The sequence below is a fragment of the Furipterus horrens genome, unplaced genomic scaffold (assembly GCF_987537825.1).
Source record: "Furipterus horrens unplaced genomic scaffold, mFurHor1.1.pri manual_scaffold_6, whole genome shotgun sequence".
NCBI lineage: Eukaryota > Metazoa > Chordata > Mammalia > Chiroptera > Furipteridae > Furipterus > Furipterus horrens.
The window spans coordinates 45071130-45087501 of NW_028327176.1; the positions used below are offsets into that span (position 1 = coordinate 45071130).

Here is a 16372-nt window from a genome sequence, read left to right on the forward strand (position 1 = left end):
AAAAATATGGAACGCTTCACGAATTTGCGTGTCATCCTTGCGCAGGGGCCATGCTAATCTTCTCTGTATCGTTCCAATTTTAGTATATGTGCTGCCGAAGCGAGCACCCAACCTTCTTCTTCCTCCCCTTCCTCAGAGTACTCAATGTGAAGACAACAAGGATGAAGACCTTTATGATTATCCACTTTCACTTAATAAATAGTAAATAATCATTATGCTGTATAGTTAAGAAACCTATGTATTGTGTATTTATGTGTCTTTGTGTAAAAATCTAATAACTATACAGCAATAAATGTATAAGATGCTTTTGTGCCATCATCATTGTTGTTGTCATCAAGTGAGAATTCATCATGTATCATCTTCATTATATTTGTCATCACGTGTAAGACTTATATGAAAGTGGATAGCCTATCTTTATGTAGGCGTAAGGTGAGTGATGGTTGATATAAAATTAACAACATGTTAGTTTTCTAATTTTGTTTTAGAACTTTGCTTTTAAATAATTACATTACTGTACAGCATGCCTCTCTCATTAATGAAGAAACTGCCAGCCATCACAAGTAACTGGTTCTTTTTAAAATGTAACATTTCCAATGCTGTATTACATATATGACTATAATACTGTATGCCATAAAAATATTTAGTGTATAGGCTAGGCTACCATGAAATAATTGCACGATTTATGGTATGCTATGACAAAATAATCATATTGCTGCTGCATCATTATTAAAGCATGGATCATTATACCTGTAAATAAATGTAATTTTTTACATATTATCTTTTCATTTTTGATGTTTAGCAATAGTAATACATATAACATCTATAGTGTTTTATATAAGAACATCGATGTAGATACTGACAAATAATTTATCTTGTAAACAAGACATAATAAACTTACAGCATCAAGAAGCACTACACTATTGTAAAAGTATTTTCTCTTTTATAATTTTCCTAGTAACATTTTCTTTTTTCTAGCTTACTTTATTGTAAGAACACAGTATATAATACATATAACTTACATAATATATGTTAATCAACTGCTTATGTTATAGATAGGCTTCTAGTCAACAATAGGCTATTAGTAGTTAAGTTTTGGGTGAACCAAAAGTTATATGCAGACTTCAGGCCAAGATAAAGGCATAGATAGACACTCTGCATCTCCCTCCACAACTAAGAAGGAATACAACTACCTCAAAACTAGAAACAACCGGAAGTTCCAGAAAATCAAATTGCATGGAAGTCTAGCAAACAAAGACATAAATAAGAAATAGTCATCCAGACAGGTAGGAGGGGCGGAGCCGGGGCAGAGAGGACATGGTGTGGTGGTGGCGGCAGCAGCAGCAGGCCAGCGGAAAGCGCAGTCACACATTTTAAAAAGTCAGGAGGGACACCCGGGGAGCATTCCCAGGTCCTCATTGGACCTAGCAGCTCACGGTCCCAAGACTGGGGAAAGTCAGCCTCATTTCTTCTGACTGTGCAGACCAGTGGGGATTGAGGTGGAGGCAGAAACTGCCGGTATCTCAGCAGAGTTTGCTTGTTTAAAGGGCCCCCACGGTCCTAGAACATCCGCAGACCCACCCACTCTGGGAACAACGGCCAGGGCAGCAGCTAGAGGGGCACCAGTCTGATGTGGAAATGGGAGAAGTGCCTGGAAAAGGGGCTGGCAGCATTTTTCCCTCTCAGACCCCTCACCCACATACAGCGCCACAATGTGGTGAAATGGGTCACCCTGTACTGACGAATATTTAAGACTCCACTCCTTACAACATAACAGGAGCAACACTTTACCTGACACAGAGGCAAACAAACACAGGAACCTGTCAAGATGAGAAGACAGAGAAGTATGGCCCAAAAGAAGGAAAAGGTCAAGGTTCCAATGGGAGAACTAAGCAACGAGGAGATAGCCAGCCTAACAGCTGAGGAGATAGCCAACCTAACAGATGCAGGTTCAAAACACTGGTGATAAAGATGCTCACAGGCTTGACAGATATGCTTGAGTATGGCAAACACATAAGGAAAGAAGTAAAGGCTATGCTAAATGAAACGAAGGAAAATCTACACAAAACCAATGGTGAAGAGAAGGAAACCAGGGTTAAAACCAATGATTTGGAACATAAGGAGGAAAACAACAGTCAGCCAGTACACAATGAGGAAGCAAGAATTGAAAAAAATGAGGAAAGGCTTAGGAACCTCTGGGACAACTTTAAACATGCCAATATCTGAATCATAGGGGCACAAGAAGGAGAAGAGGAAGAGCAATAAATCAAAAGCTTATGTGAAAAAATAATGAAGGAAAACTTCCCAAATTTGGTGAAAGAAATAGACATACAAGTCCAGGAAGCACAGAGAGTCCCAAACAAGTTGGACCCAACAAGGACTACACGAAGACACATCATCATTAAAATGCCAAAAGTGAAAAAGAGAAAATCTTGAGAAAAGCAGAGAATTACCTACAAAAGGATGCCTATAAGACTATCAGCTGACTTCCCAAAAGAAACTTGGCAGGCAAGAAGGGACTGGCAAGAAGTATTCAATGTGATGAAAAGCAAGGGCCCACAACCAAGGTTACTCTATTCAGCATAGCTGTCATTTAGAATGGAAGGGCAGATAAAGTGCTTTCCAGATAAGCTAAAGCTAAAAGAGTTCATCATCACCTAGCCATCATTATATGAAATGTTAAAGGAACTTACTTAAGAAAAACAAGATAAAAATTATGAACACTAAAATGACAACAAACTCACTACTATCAACAAGTGAATCTAAAAAATAAGAACAAAATCCAACTAAGCAAACCAGAATAGGGACAGAATCATAGATATGGGGGGCATTTGGAGAGTTATCAGCTGGGAGGGGGAAGGGGGAGAAGTGGGGAAATGGGAAAATGGTACAGGGACTAAGAAGCATAATTGGTTCGTACAAAATAGACAGGGGGAAGTTAAGAATAATATAGGAAAGGGTGAAGCCAAAGAGCTGATATGCACGACCCATGGACATGAACGAAGGAGGGTGGGATTGCTGGAGGGAAGGGGGGTACTGGGCAAATGGGAGCAAAGGGGAAAAAAAGGGACTATTGTAACAATATAATCAATACAATATACTTTAAAAAGAAGTTATATGCAGATTTTTGACTGCATGAGTTGGCACCCCTAACCCATATGTTGTTCAAGGTACAATGGTATTTCTAACCCCTATTAGTTAAAAACTACAGCCTCTTTCCACTCTCCCTCCCCCTCTTTCACACATCCCCCTAGGTCAGGCAGCCCTGGATTGGTTGTGGGCATTTGGAGAATCTGGCTAAGAAGAATTCAAATTGGAGATACCTCATGTATGGGCTTAGGGGAATATTTGTGGTCATTTCCATGTGCAGTTCAGTGATGGTTAGCCATCCCGTTGAAGGAATGGCTTCAACAGCCCATTCTGTCAGCTCACCCAGCGTCCCGATGTGGAAGTACAGAGGCGATATTGTGCCATGAATGTCACCTGTTGCTCCCACCAGAACTAGTCAGGTAATGGAGGGAAAAAAACAAAACAAAACAAGAATTAAAATCTAGATGCCAGAAGGTAGTATATGAAAAAAATTCTTCCAATTCTTACAGCTTTGATATTAAAGAAACTTGATTAAGGTTTCCCAGACTTGACTACAATTCTAAAAATACACACAAGTTTACTAAACTATTAACAGCTTAAAAAACACATTTCAAACACATTAGAGGAGAGACTGAACTATTGCCTTTCTGTTCTCTCCAAGGAAAGTGATAGTACAAAATTATTGTCACATGAAGAAAAAATTAGTTATGCAGAGCAAAACTACAGGAAAAAAGTATCATAAAGGTGTGTCAAGGAACAAATTAATAAAAATATTATGTTATTTCTTTGGATTCTATATTTATAATATTTTTCATAAAATATGTAGTTTGTGATTTTTTTTATCACTCTAAATAAATATTTACTTTTTTACTTTATTTTAATGGTGATTTTGTTCTTTTCCTTAAAGAGAACTTCTCAAATTATGTAAGAGCCAGACTCCACAAAACCGGGCTCCACCTTGAAGGAGGAACCACTTGCTTGGGATTCTTCCCCCATCTGCCTCTCACACCCATGCTTCTCTTTCCCACTGCCTTTCCTCCCTGCACCTACAAAGGGATCTTCACAGAACCTCTGAATTGCTCCAGAAATTTGTGTCATAGGCAGTCTTTGAATTATAATTTGGGTGCTGGTGCATTTCTTGGGTCCACCACGTATCTTATAGATGAGGAAACTGAGACCCAGGGAGGTAAAACTATGTTCACAAAGTCATAGAGCAAGCTGGTGGAAGAACTTACATACAGGACCCTGACTCCAAGTCCAGTGCTCTTTATATCATTGCTTGCAGTCTGTTGTTTGTTATTCCAGCCATTTGCAAGTCAATCAGTGCATCAAAATTACCTAGTTGTGTGAAATGCAGATTACAGGGCCAAATCCCCAGAGATTGTGATTCATTACAGCTAGGTCTAGAAATCTGCATTTTAAAAACCTCTCCATGTGAAGCGAAGGCAGAGATAAATTGGCCTAGCTTACCTACCCCACCTTCTCACTCCTCAAATCCTACAATTCCTCATTCCACTTAGTCCCCCCATCATCTCCCAATAATTCCGGGGGAGGAAGTGCCAGACATCAGCTCTCTTCTTAGCTTCTTACTGTCCCGCCTCCCTCCAGACTGTAAGAATAAATACCCACTGAGCTCCAAGGATTGCCTAGAGTCTATAAACAGCAAATAGTCCACAGATAACAAACCATGATTTTGGAAAATAGTTCTTGGTAGGTTTCACAAATGTTGACTTGTCCTCCACATGAAATGTAAAATCTGGACCTGTCACATCCAGTTTTATTACTGGCCATGGGGAAAACCACAGGGTGAACCAGAGAATAGCTGGTGTGATTAATTTCTGACTCAGGCCTTTAACACCATCCTGATGCTAACTAGTAGTGATCTGACCTGTTGGCTCCTGATGTCTGGGACCTCATGAGATTGGCAACCAGAGCAGGACACACACTCTTAACTTCCTGACAAAGTGGATGCCATTTGGGGACTTAACAATTATGGATCCTGAACTTCACCTGCCCCTAGCAACCCAAAGTAGGAGTGGACAGCTTTTGCCTATCCCCAGGTAAAGTGAGGTAATGTATATGAAACTCTGCAAATTCTCAATATAAATGTAGTGTTTCTACTCACTATTTACAGAAGGCCCAGCTCTGGAAGTCCTCAAATGATGTTCCTGAGCCCAGAGTAATGAGTTGGTGCTCCCCTAAAGCACATAATCGCGGCCCTGACTAATAATTTGGCCCCAAAAGAATTCCTCTTGGCACAATTTTATTTTACTTTTATAAGAGCTATAAGGAAGATTATTAATGGTAATGCTTTTTATTATTAATAATCGAGCTTGCAAAAACAGTTTCCTACAGTGTGCAGGTCCTCAGGCACAGCTCTGCATGCGGTTCCACAAGAGAGAGGGGCCTTCTGGGGTTCAAACGAACCAGCCTCCGGGAGCTGCTAAAAAAGTATTACCTTCCTAAAAGCATGTCTATTTTATGTTCTTTGGCCTTTCTGCTTCCTCTGTGTTCAGTGTTCCAAAACTAAATACAAAAGCAGAGCTAAAAGCTACTTGTCTCTCTAAGTGGACATGGATTTTGTACTCCAAGAAGAAATTTTATTTCTACCTTCATAAACATAATGGTTATTATTCTAGAGGTAATAACTACAAAGCAGCTTGTCCCAATGGTTTAGGAAATTCTTTTCTTCATTTTAGGATAAAAATAAAGATCACTCAGATCTACGATTCTGTCTTGGCAGAGAGTTTCAGAGTCTGGGAACTAGAATCTATTGGATGAACATTCATAGGCTTAATTTCAGAATCTCAGATGACAGGAATTTTCTCACTGACTGCAAATGAGGATCAGAATGGTTAGCTAGTTTTGATATTTTAAACCAGCGCCCTTAAAATAATAGTGAAGATCATCTCTTGATTTTTCTTATATCAAAATTTATTCTCAAACTGCCTCAACAAATGAAAGTTAAAATTCTATCATTGAGAAAGTTACCTAGTAAATTATCAGTAAACATTTGTTGACATGCAAAGAATTATGCTAAGTATTTTGGTGCTGAAAAAAATAAATGCGGTAACATTTTTATCCAGAAAACTTTACAATCTAGTCAGGGAGCAACACATGTGCATTGATAAATACAAGTAGAATATGAGAAGTACCACAAAAGAGGTACAAATAAAGCAATAGGGTTTCGGATGCAGGAGATTACTTCTAGCTGAAGGGAATCCATTAAGATCTTAAAGGAGGTGCCATTTGAGCTGGGTCTTTTTTTTTTTTTTTTTTTTTTTAAGATTTTATTTATTTATTTTTAGAGGGGAAGGGAGGGAGAAAGAGAGGAAGAGAATCATCAATGTGTGGTTGCCTCTTGCCCACTCCCAACTGGGAACCTGGCCCGCAACCCCGGCATGTGCCCTGACTGGGAATCATACCAGCAACCCTTTGATTCACAGGCCTGCACTCAATCCCCTGAGTCACACTAGCCAAGGCTGAGCTGGGTCTTAAGGCATGTGCACAGTCTTGCTACTGGATCTGCTGTGTATTTCTCCAATTACTCAATAAATTTTTCTTGCCAGTGGAGCTCATGGTTATGACTTGCATTAGTCTTCTATGGCTGCATAACACATTACCACAAACTTGGTGGCTTAAAACAATACACATTTATCATCTCATAGTTTCTGTTGGTCAGGAGTCACTAGGTTGTCTGCTCAGGATCTCACAGCTGAAATCAAGATGTCAGCCATCTTGTGTTCTCATCTGGAGTTCTTTCAAGTTCAAGTTCAAACTGCTGGAGAATTTTCTTGCTGTTGAAGAACTGAGGTTCCCGTTTTCTTGCTAACTGTTGTTTGGGGATTGCTCTTAGTTCCTAGAGGCCACCCTCATATTATAGTCACATGGCATTTTCACAGCGTGGCAGCTTACTTCTTCAAAACCAGCAGGAGAACCTCTCTCTTTAGGGAAGAACTGAACCTACCTTTAAAGAACTCACCTCATTATGTCAGGCTCATCAAGGGTAATCTCCCTTTTGCTTAACCCAAAGTAACTGATTAGGAACCTTAATTACATTTGCAAAATCCCTTATCATTTGCCATCTCATGTAACCTAAACACCCAGCATGTTCACAGATCCCTCGTACTTAGGGGGAGGGGATTATATAGGATATGTACAACTGGGGACAGAAATCTTGGGGTCCATCTTGAAGCCATTTTGCCTATCATATGACTCAAGCAAAAGTGCAAACTTTAGCATACATGTGATAACAATCTTAACTGCAAATTCTGTCTCTGTCTATGAATTTAAACCAATAGGACTGTAAGAGTATATATGTAATATGTACTCTGCATGACTATTGTATAATGCATGTGTGCATGCTACACATATTATTTTTACAATGTGACATTGAACCCTTTTCCCCTGTCGTCCCCTTTTGGACTTGAACGGGACTTTGTTACTGCCTCAGCCAATAGAGTATGGAGAAGTGATGCTAAATGATTTCTGACACTAAGTCATAAAAATAATATGCATTTTCACCTTATTTCTTGTGACATTCACTTTTGAAAACCAGCCACCATGCAGTGAGAACACCAGTCACTTAGAAAAGCCACATGCAGTTGTCTAAGCTGACAGTCCCAGCTAAAGTCCCAGCCAACAACCAGCAACAAACACCAGACATGTGAGTTAAGTTTCCAATGACTTGAGCCCCTGATTGTGGAGTCACCCCTCACCTTCAACCCTCCCCAGCAAGTGCCATGTAGGAGAAGAGCCCTGCCCAAACCACAGATTCATGAGCGAAATAAATGAATGTTGTTTGAAGCCACTTAATTTGGGGATGATTTGTTAAGCAGAAATATATGACTGGAACAGATGTGGAATGGCAAGCTGGACCCTGGCAGCTCTGTAATCCGCAGAATCAAGAGGAAACCCTCCCATAATCAGGGTGGTAGAAGTATTGATGACTCTGAGACATATGGCAATTGTGCAGCATTCTAGTCTTCCCGGCTTTGACCTCAGGCTACTTCCATGCAAGGAACCAAAACCACGAGCTACTGTCCGTAGTAAAAAAAGAAAGCAAGGGGGCTGGAAAAATAATTGAGTAGCAATAGAACCAGAGGAAGAGATGCAGAGCAAAGAAGAGATTGACTTTAAAATTGAAGTCTGAGATGCAAATGTATGTGTAAACAGGGGAATGCTAGAGAAGACAGATATTTTAATGGAAGATAGCCCTACACACACACATGCACACACACACACACACACACACACACACACACACACACACACACACACACACCTTTAGCTGCCAGCAAGGGACAGCCCAGCCTCTACCCTTTCTTGCCCTCTCACATTTGGGAAAAGGAATTTGGCTTCCAAATACAAACTGAATTTTGCATTGCCATGCCGCATCTCTGGCTCTCTACAAAGCATGTAATTCCAGCTGTTTGGCTGCACCTCAAGGGGCACTGAAATAAGAAAGGCTTTTCACATGTGTTCTTGTTTATTTGGCTGGGTGTGGGAAGAAGGATTTCTGAAGGATCCGGAAATCCAGCATAGATGGGGCAATGTAGGGGGTTGCTGTGGATAACAGGAGTAAATAGTGCATGACACATCAAACACACACATACGATACACACAACCCACACACAACACATACACATTGTACACATATGCCACACACGACACCTATACACGCTGCACATATTCACTATACTTTAACCACATACGTATACACACTATACATACACACTATACACACACACTGAACACACACATACAGCCATCTAACCTTCAGGAAGAGGAACCTAATGATAGGGTTTGATTTAAACACTTTTAAGAATCTAAGGAAAATTACAAATCCTAGATTTATAAAATTTTGCAATCATTTAATCCAACCTCTCCATTTTATATGTAAAGAAGTTGGGGGTTAGCTGAATGAAAGTAGGAGCGTGTGTTCTCATTTCCAGGCTGGAGCTTTTTCCTCAAGTCTCAGTGCAGAGGAAACCCACACTGTGCCTCTCCTTGAGTTTTAATAATAGCCACATTGGTTAAGACTTTGGCCCCAGTGTCTATCTGTCTGTCTCTCTCTCTTTTCCTCATCCATGCAACTGTTGTGGTGACTTAAATCAAAAATTTTTTTAAAGAAAGGAAGGAATCTGTTGCTTCTGTTCATTACCCATGCATAAAACCATGGCCTTCCTTTTGCTCTAACATATACAATCTCATCGTTTATTTTTCAATTTGAGCACCAAAGCCAGATCTAAAAACTGCAAGGCTAACGTTGCTGTAGTAGCTGAGGCTCAGAGCAAAGTGAGAAAATGCAGGCCGCAACTAGGCCTCTCTTGTCACCCACTTGTCTCTCACTTCCCCACACTCAGAGGTCATCCTTCGCTTTGGTGCTTGAAAGCAGTGTCTGAGCCTCTGAAGTACATTCCCCAGGAGGCTGGCCTTTCAGTGAATCCTCTACCCAAGGCTTTCTAGAACTCCTCAGGAATGCAAATCCATGGGTCTTGCTGTGGATGGCTGTTATCAGGAGCTTTGCTGGTCACTTGTAATTTCATACCCTGCCCATCCAGGCCACCCTCAGTCTGGTTAGACAAGGCACGTCCCCACCAAGGCAACTAACTAAACCTTTGAAACCTGCAAGAGGAAGAATCCAGTTTCCCCTCACCCTCGTTTCCTAGAAGCTCAGCCCCTTCACAGGCAGGTTAATCATAATCTACAGAGAAGAAGCTCTGTCCACCATGAGGAACTTCTGCACCTGTGACCAGGAGGTTTTCACCATAGTCCAGCCCCACACAAGTTCTTCTGCAGGACCTGCCCTTCCACACCATTCCCACTGCTCTGGGGGCCAAGGACCCTCTGCTGTGGAGGGGCTCATGAGTGCCCAGGGCTGATGTTGAAGGAGTTTGTCAAGGGTGGCAGATGGAGCGCATCAAAGTTACTGAGCATGAGGTGTCTTTTTCATGGTTGATGGGAGACCCTTGCCAGATGGCAGGTGTATTCATCTGCTAGGGTTGTCATAACAAAATACCATAGAATAAGTGGCTTAAACAACAGAAATTTATTTTCTCACAGTGCTGGAGGCTAGAGACCCAAGATCAAGGTATCAGCAGGTTTGGTTTTTCCTGGAGTCTCACTCCTTAGCCTATAGATGGCTGTCTTCTTGCTGTGTACCCACCTGGTCCTTGTGCCTTCTGTCTCTTTTTTCCTTTTGTCAGTCTTGATAGAAGTTTTTCAGTTCTGTCAAACACACAACCTTTGAAAAAACAGCTCTTTGTTATGTTGATTTTCCCTATTGTCTTTTTGTTTTCAGTATCATTGATTTTTCTGTTGTTGTCTTTATTATTTTATTCCTTGTGCTTGCTTTGGGATTACTTTACTCTTCTTGTCCTATGTTCTGATGGTGAGAGCTTAGATAGATAATTGACTTGAGACTTTTCTTCAGCAAGGGGAAAGGGGTTCTATGGATGGAGGTAGAAGTCCAGGGTCCCCATACGGGGCCCTTATACAGGATCACATAGTCAGTTGTGGAGTTAGAACTCAGGCCAAAGCCCAAGGTCTTAAGTACTCCATCATAATGCTATGAACTCTGATTGTAACTTATCCAAATAGTTATATATATGGCCAAAGACTGGGGAGATGTGGAAGCATGAGAATATAACTCTGCTAGAGTAAAATATAATGATCCTTTTTGTTTAAAAAATATTTTAAAGTATTTCTGCCTCCAGGAAGAGAAATAAAATATACATACTTTTCTCTATTCCTCCCATTAGGTACTGCTAAAAACTCTGGGTATTATATATAAAACATAAGAAAAGTCTGAAAGATAGAAATAACAAGGCAGACGAACTAGGAACCTCAGGGCCTGAGGTTTATACTTAATCGTCATGAGCCAAAATTTCATCTTCTATAAAATGTGGATGCTAATAGTACCTCATGAGGTTATTGAGAGGTTTCAGTAAGATAATGCATATTAAATACTTGTCACAGGGCTCAGCCTGTAGGAAGTGTTTAATGTTAGAATAATCATTGTTAGTAGTTGTCATATACATTTGTGGCTCCAAACACTGGCTTTCAAGGCAAAGGAATTCCTGTTCCAGGAGTAGTTTCACCACCTTCAAGTTGGGCATTTCCATTTGGGTTGAGTTCATGAGCATCTGTGAGGTTGTAGATTTTGAAGCTTCTTTCTACACCTTGTGTTATCCAATTGCTCCAAAAGACAGTTCACTGGCTCCATCAGAATGATTTGGAATCCTTGTTACAAATATAGATTTCTAAGACCCACCCAGTCTAGTGAATCAGAAAGACTGCAGTAGACTTACTATAACCCCTTTCATTCTTAACATTCCTGGACTGTTTTCCGGTTTGTTTATCCCTTTGCCTTCCTACTGACTTCCGAGATTTGTAGTGCTTCTTTCTTACCTACTTCTACGATTCTGACCCAATAAAATTTCCTTCAAGGAGAGAATAAATTCTACTGTTCAGTTTCCTAAAAAAGATTAAGTAATGGCATTAACATTCTGTTTTGTTTCTATTTGAAGGCTAAATGATGTAAACTAAATAGTTTTTTAATAATATTCAAAATTGAATTAAGCGAAACCTTGGATCCATAATCTTGAATCAATGTGTGAAGGCTCAGATTACCCAGCCACTTTAAAATATCTTAATGCTAGAATATCTGTGCTGAATACTTTCCACTTGTTCTTCCAACTACGTTCACCTCTCTTTTTAAATCCTGCTTAGGGCTTCAGGAGACTGATTTTTTTTTAAATCTTTTTTTAATGTATATTTTATTGATTATGTTGTTACATTAGTTCCAATTTTTTTTCCCTTAGCTCTCCTCCACCCAGTATCCCTCTTCCCTCCAGCAATCCCATCCCCCTTCGTTCATGTCCATGGGTTGTGCATATAAGTTCTTTGGTTTCACCCTTTCCTATATTATTCTTAACTTCCCCCTGTCTACTTTGTACCAGCCAATTATGCTTCTTAATCCCGACACAATTTCCCTATATCTCCCCCATCCCCCTCCCAGTTTATAACCCTCCAAATGATCCCCAAACCTATGATTCTGTTCCTATTCTGATTTGCTTAGTTGGATTTTGCTTTTATTTTTTAGGTTCAGTTGTTGATAGGTGTGAGTTTGTTGTCATTTTAATATTCATAATTTTGATTTTCTTTTTCCTAAGTCCCTTTGACAATTCATATAATAATGGCTTGGTGATGATGAACTCCTTTAGCTTTATCTTGTCTGGGAAGCACTTTATCTGCCCTTCCATTCTAAATTATAACTTTGCTGAATAGAGTAACCTTGGTTGTGGGCCCTTGCTTTTCATCACATTGAATATTTCTTGCCAGTCCCTTCTTGCCTGCCAAGTTTTTTTTTGAGAAATCAGCTGATAGTCTTATAGGCACCCCTTTGTAGGTAATTCTTTGCTTTTCTCAAAATTCTCTCTTTATCTTGAAACTTTGGCCTTTTAATGATGATGTGTCTTGGTGTGGTCCTCTTTGGGTCTAGCTTGTTTGAGACTCTTTGTGCTTCCTGGACTTGTATGTCTATTTCCCTCGCCAACTTTGGGAAGTTTTCCTTCATTATTTTTTCATATAAGTATTTGATTTCTTGCTCTTTCTCTTCTCCTTCTGACAACCCTATGATTCGGATGTTGGTATGTTTAAAGTTGTCCCAGAGGTTCAGAGGCCTCTCCTCATGTTTTTCAATGCTTGTTTTCTCCTCCTGTACTGGTTGACTGTTTTTTTCTTTATGTTTCAAATCATTGATTTGAACCCCAGATTCCTTCTCTTCACTATTGGTTTTGTGTGGATTTTCCTTCGTTTCATTTAGCATAGCCTTCACTTCTTCCCTTATGCATCTGCCATACTCAAGCATATCTGTCAAGCCTGTGAGCATCTTTATCACCAGTGTTTTGAACTCTACAACTGTTAAGTTGGCTATCTCCTCGTTGTTAGGTTGGCCATCTCCTCGTCGCTTAGTTCTCCCATTGGAACCTTGACCTTTTCCTTCTTTTGGGCCATACTTCTCTGTCTCCTCATCTTGACAGGCTCCTGTGTTTGTTTGCCTCTGTGTCAGGTAAACTGTTGCTCTTGTTATGTTGTAAGGGGCAGAGCCTTAGCTTTTTGTCAGTACAGGTGACTCATTTTACCACATTGTGGTGCTGCATGTGGGGGTGGGGTCTGAGAGGAAACAATGCCACTTACCCAGCACTCACCCATTTTCCAGGCACTTCTCCCAATTCTGTATGGGTCTGGCACACCTCTAGCTGTTGTCCTGGCCATCATTTCCAGAGTGGGTGGTTCTTTGGACGTTCTAGGACTGTGGAGGCCCTTTTAAACAAGTGGACTCTGCTGAGAGACCAGCAGTTTCTTCCTCTGTCCCAACCCCCACTGGTTTTCACAGTCAGAAGCAATGAGACTTAATTTTCCCCGGTGCTGGGACCGTGAGCTGTGCAGTCTGATCTGGTGCTGGGAGCTCTCCCCAGGTGTCCCTCCCTAGTTTTTAAAACATGTGACCATGCCTTCTGCCAGCCTGCCACCACCGCGACTGCTGCCACCACCACACCGCGTCCTCTCCGCCCTGGCTCCACCCCTCCTACCTGTCTGGATGAGTATTTCTTCTTTATTTCTTTGTTTGTTGGACTTCCATGCAGCTTGATTTTCTGGAATTTCTGTTTTTTTTCTAGTTTTGAGGTAGTTGTATTCTTTCTTAGTTGTGAAGGGAGATGCAGTGTGCCTGTCTAGGCCTTCATGTTGGCTGGAAGTGAGACTGACTTTTATGGATTACATCAATTGCCCTCTGACAGTTGACCTGGCCCAATGGGAGGCGCCCCAGGAGATCAGAGAAATTATCAAGGCCGGAATATTCATACCCTATTCCCTCCCTCTCAGATAGCCATGGGTTGACTGTGTCTCTCTTTCAAAAGCTGCCCTTTCCTATAACTATTTCTCTGGGTTTTGTTACTTGGGCCCTCTCTTTAACACTTCAGGCCTAGAAATGGTTCCATTGTTGATAGCCCCGGGCAAAGCACCACCCCTTCTTAGCTTCTCTTAACATTGCCACACCTTTATTAAATGCTCCTCACCACATTCAAGACTAAGACCTTGACTGACAGAATATCCTATCTATTTTTTAAATTTTCTTTCAACATTCCAAGGCCAACCTCATAAGCCTTTAATTTTTAAAATTTTTATTTATTTTTAAATTTCTCAATTACAGTTTACTTTCAGTATTATTTTGTATTGGTTTCAGGTGCACAGCATAGTGGTTAGACAATCATATAGTTTACAAAGTAGTCCCCTCTGAATCTTCATGTACCCACCTGGCACCATACATTGTTATTGCAATATTGTTACTATGCTGTACTTTTCATCCACGCAACTATTCTCTAACTACCAATTTGTACTTCTTAATCTCTTTATCTTCACCCAGTTCCCCAAACTCCCTTGCCTCTGGCAACACCAGTTCAGTCTCTGTGTCTATGAATATGTTTTAATTTTGTTTGTTTGTTTTTTCTTTTAGATTCCAAGCATAAGTGAAATCACATGGTATTTGTCTTTTTCTGACTCATTTATTTCATGAGCATAGTACCCTCTAGGTCCATCCATGCTGTTGCAAATGGTAAGATTTCATTCTTTTTTATGGCCAAGGAATATTCCATTGTGTACATGAACCACAAATATCCATTTGTCTATTTATAGGCATTTGAAGGTGCTTCCATATTTTGGCTATTGTAAATAACATTGTAACGAACAGGGGGTGCATATATTTTTTTGAATTAGTGTTTTGGATTTCTTCAGATAAATACTCAGAAGTGGAATTGCTGGGACATAAGGCAGTTTCATTTTTAATTTTTTGAGGACCCTTTATACTGTTTTTTATAGTTAAGCCTTCAATTTTTAAAAGTGAACAAATATGTTATCAACAAGATTTCCTTTATACTAATATCAACAGGACTTTTCTACAGGAGGAGGTACAACTAGTAAAACAAACGTGAAAATATTCAATATTTAGTTCCAATTTTAAATCAAAAGAAAACTTAAGCAACAATAAACTTTTTTCTGTGAGTCAGTTCCCATTATGCTAGAAAAATATAAAAAATAATTAGATTACTAGTTCTGGTGAGGACACGGTAAGACTGGTACAGTATTCCCTCACTTATCACAGGTATTACATTCTAGACCCCCCAGCAATAGGTGAAAATCCGCAAAGTAGGAATCTTACATTTATTTTAGTATTTATATATATTTTAAGGCTTTATAAACCCTTCCCACACACTTATAAACCGTTCCCAGTCCCTTATTAACATTTCCCACTCCCTTATTAACCCTTTCCACACTTTTATAAACACTACATATGTTCTTAAACATATTCTACACTCTTAAACCTACGTAACTTTAACATACATATACAGTATCACAAAATCCTGCAATATAGCAAAAAATCCTCGATAAATAATTAAATATAATATTTTTAAAAATCCTGCGATACAATAAGGACACGATAAGTGAACCGCGATATAGAGAGGGACTATTGTACACTCATACTTTGTTAACAGGTATAACCCTTGGAAATTTTACTATTGATACAACTCTTGGAAAACCAATCAGCAATATATTTTTTAAATCATTGACTGCTCATACCTTTTGATTCAATAATCCTGCTGCTGCTAGTTCATCCAAAAGGAAATAATTAATAAAAATTAAGGAGCTATATTAATGTTTAAGTGAATTAGATCATTTTATTTTATTTTTTCCTTCAAGACAATAGAGTATTTTATTTGCAGCTGAAGAGCAATGCAGACACCCAGAGAGGGTGTTATTTTCTAATCCAGCATCCTTTATAGGGAGTACACTACAAACATTACAAGCACATACTTGTTCAATGGCTGTAGGCACAGCAGTTTCTCAGAGAAAAATATGATTCTCTATTACATACATTGACTATTGGAATGGAAACAGTGCTAGGGCACTCAGCTTCCCTAACCAAGTTCAGCATTAGCACACACTTCTCCCTGCAGTTGAAACAACTGAATGAACATTATAGAGTTAAAATTTTATATGCCATTAACTTCTTTTCATTACCAAAAGATTTTCAGATTCTTTTCAGGAAAGTGGCTGTGACTTTTCTTTAAGGAACAGGATGGCAAGAGCACACAGTTAAGGTTGTTTATCCATTTGCTTTGTCTCCCTCTTGACTATCTGACTCCCTCGAAAGGAAACACTGTGTACATAATTGACAGGCCTGTTTTCCTTAGGAATTTCAGGGTCAAGGAAACCGTGAAAG

General features: G+C 39.8%; 1 non-coding gene across 1 annotated transcript; it reads right to left on the minus strand.

Annotated features, from left to right (window-relative positions):
• Window positions 1–107, minus strand: LOC150006067 (U6 spliceosomal RNA). The gene has a single exon (XR_016512225.1). It is a non-coding gene; the product is annotated as a U6 spliceosomal RNA (small nuclear RNA).
• Between the last annotated feature and the right edge of the window lie 16265 nt (window positions 108–16372).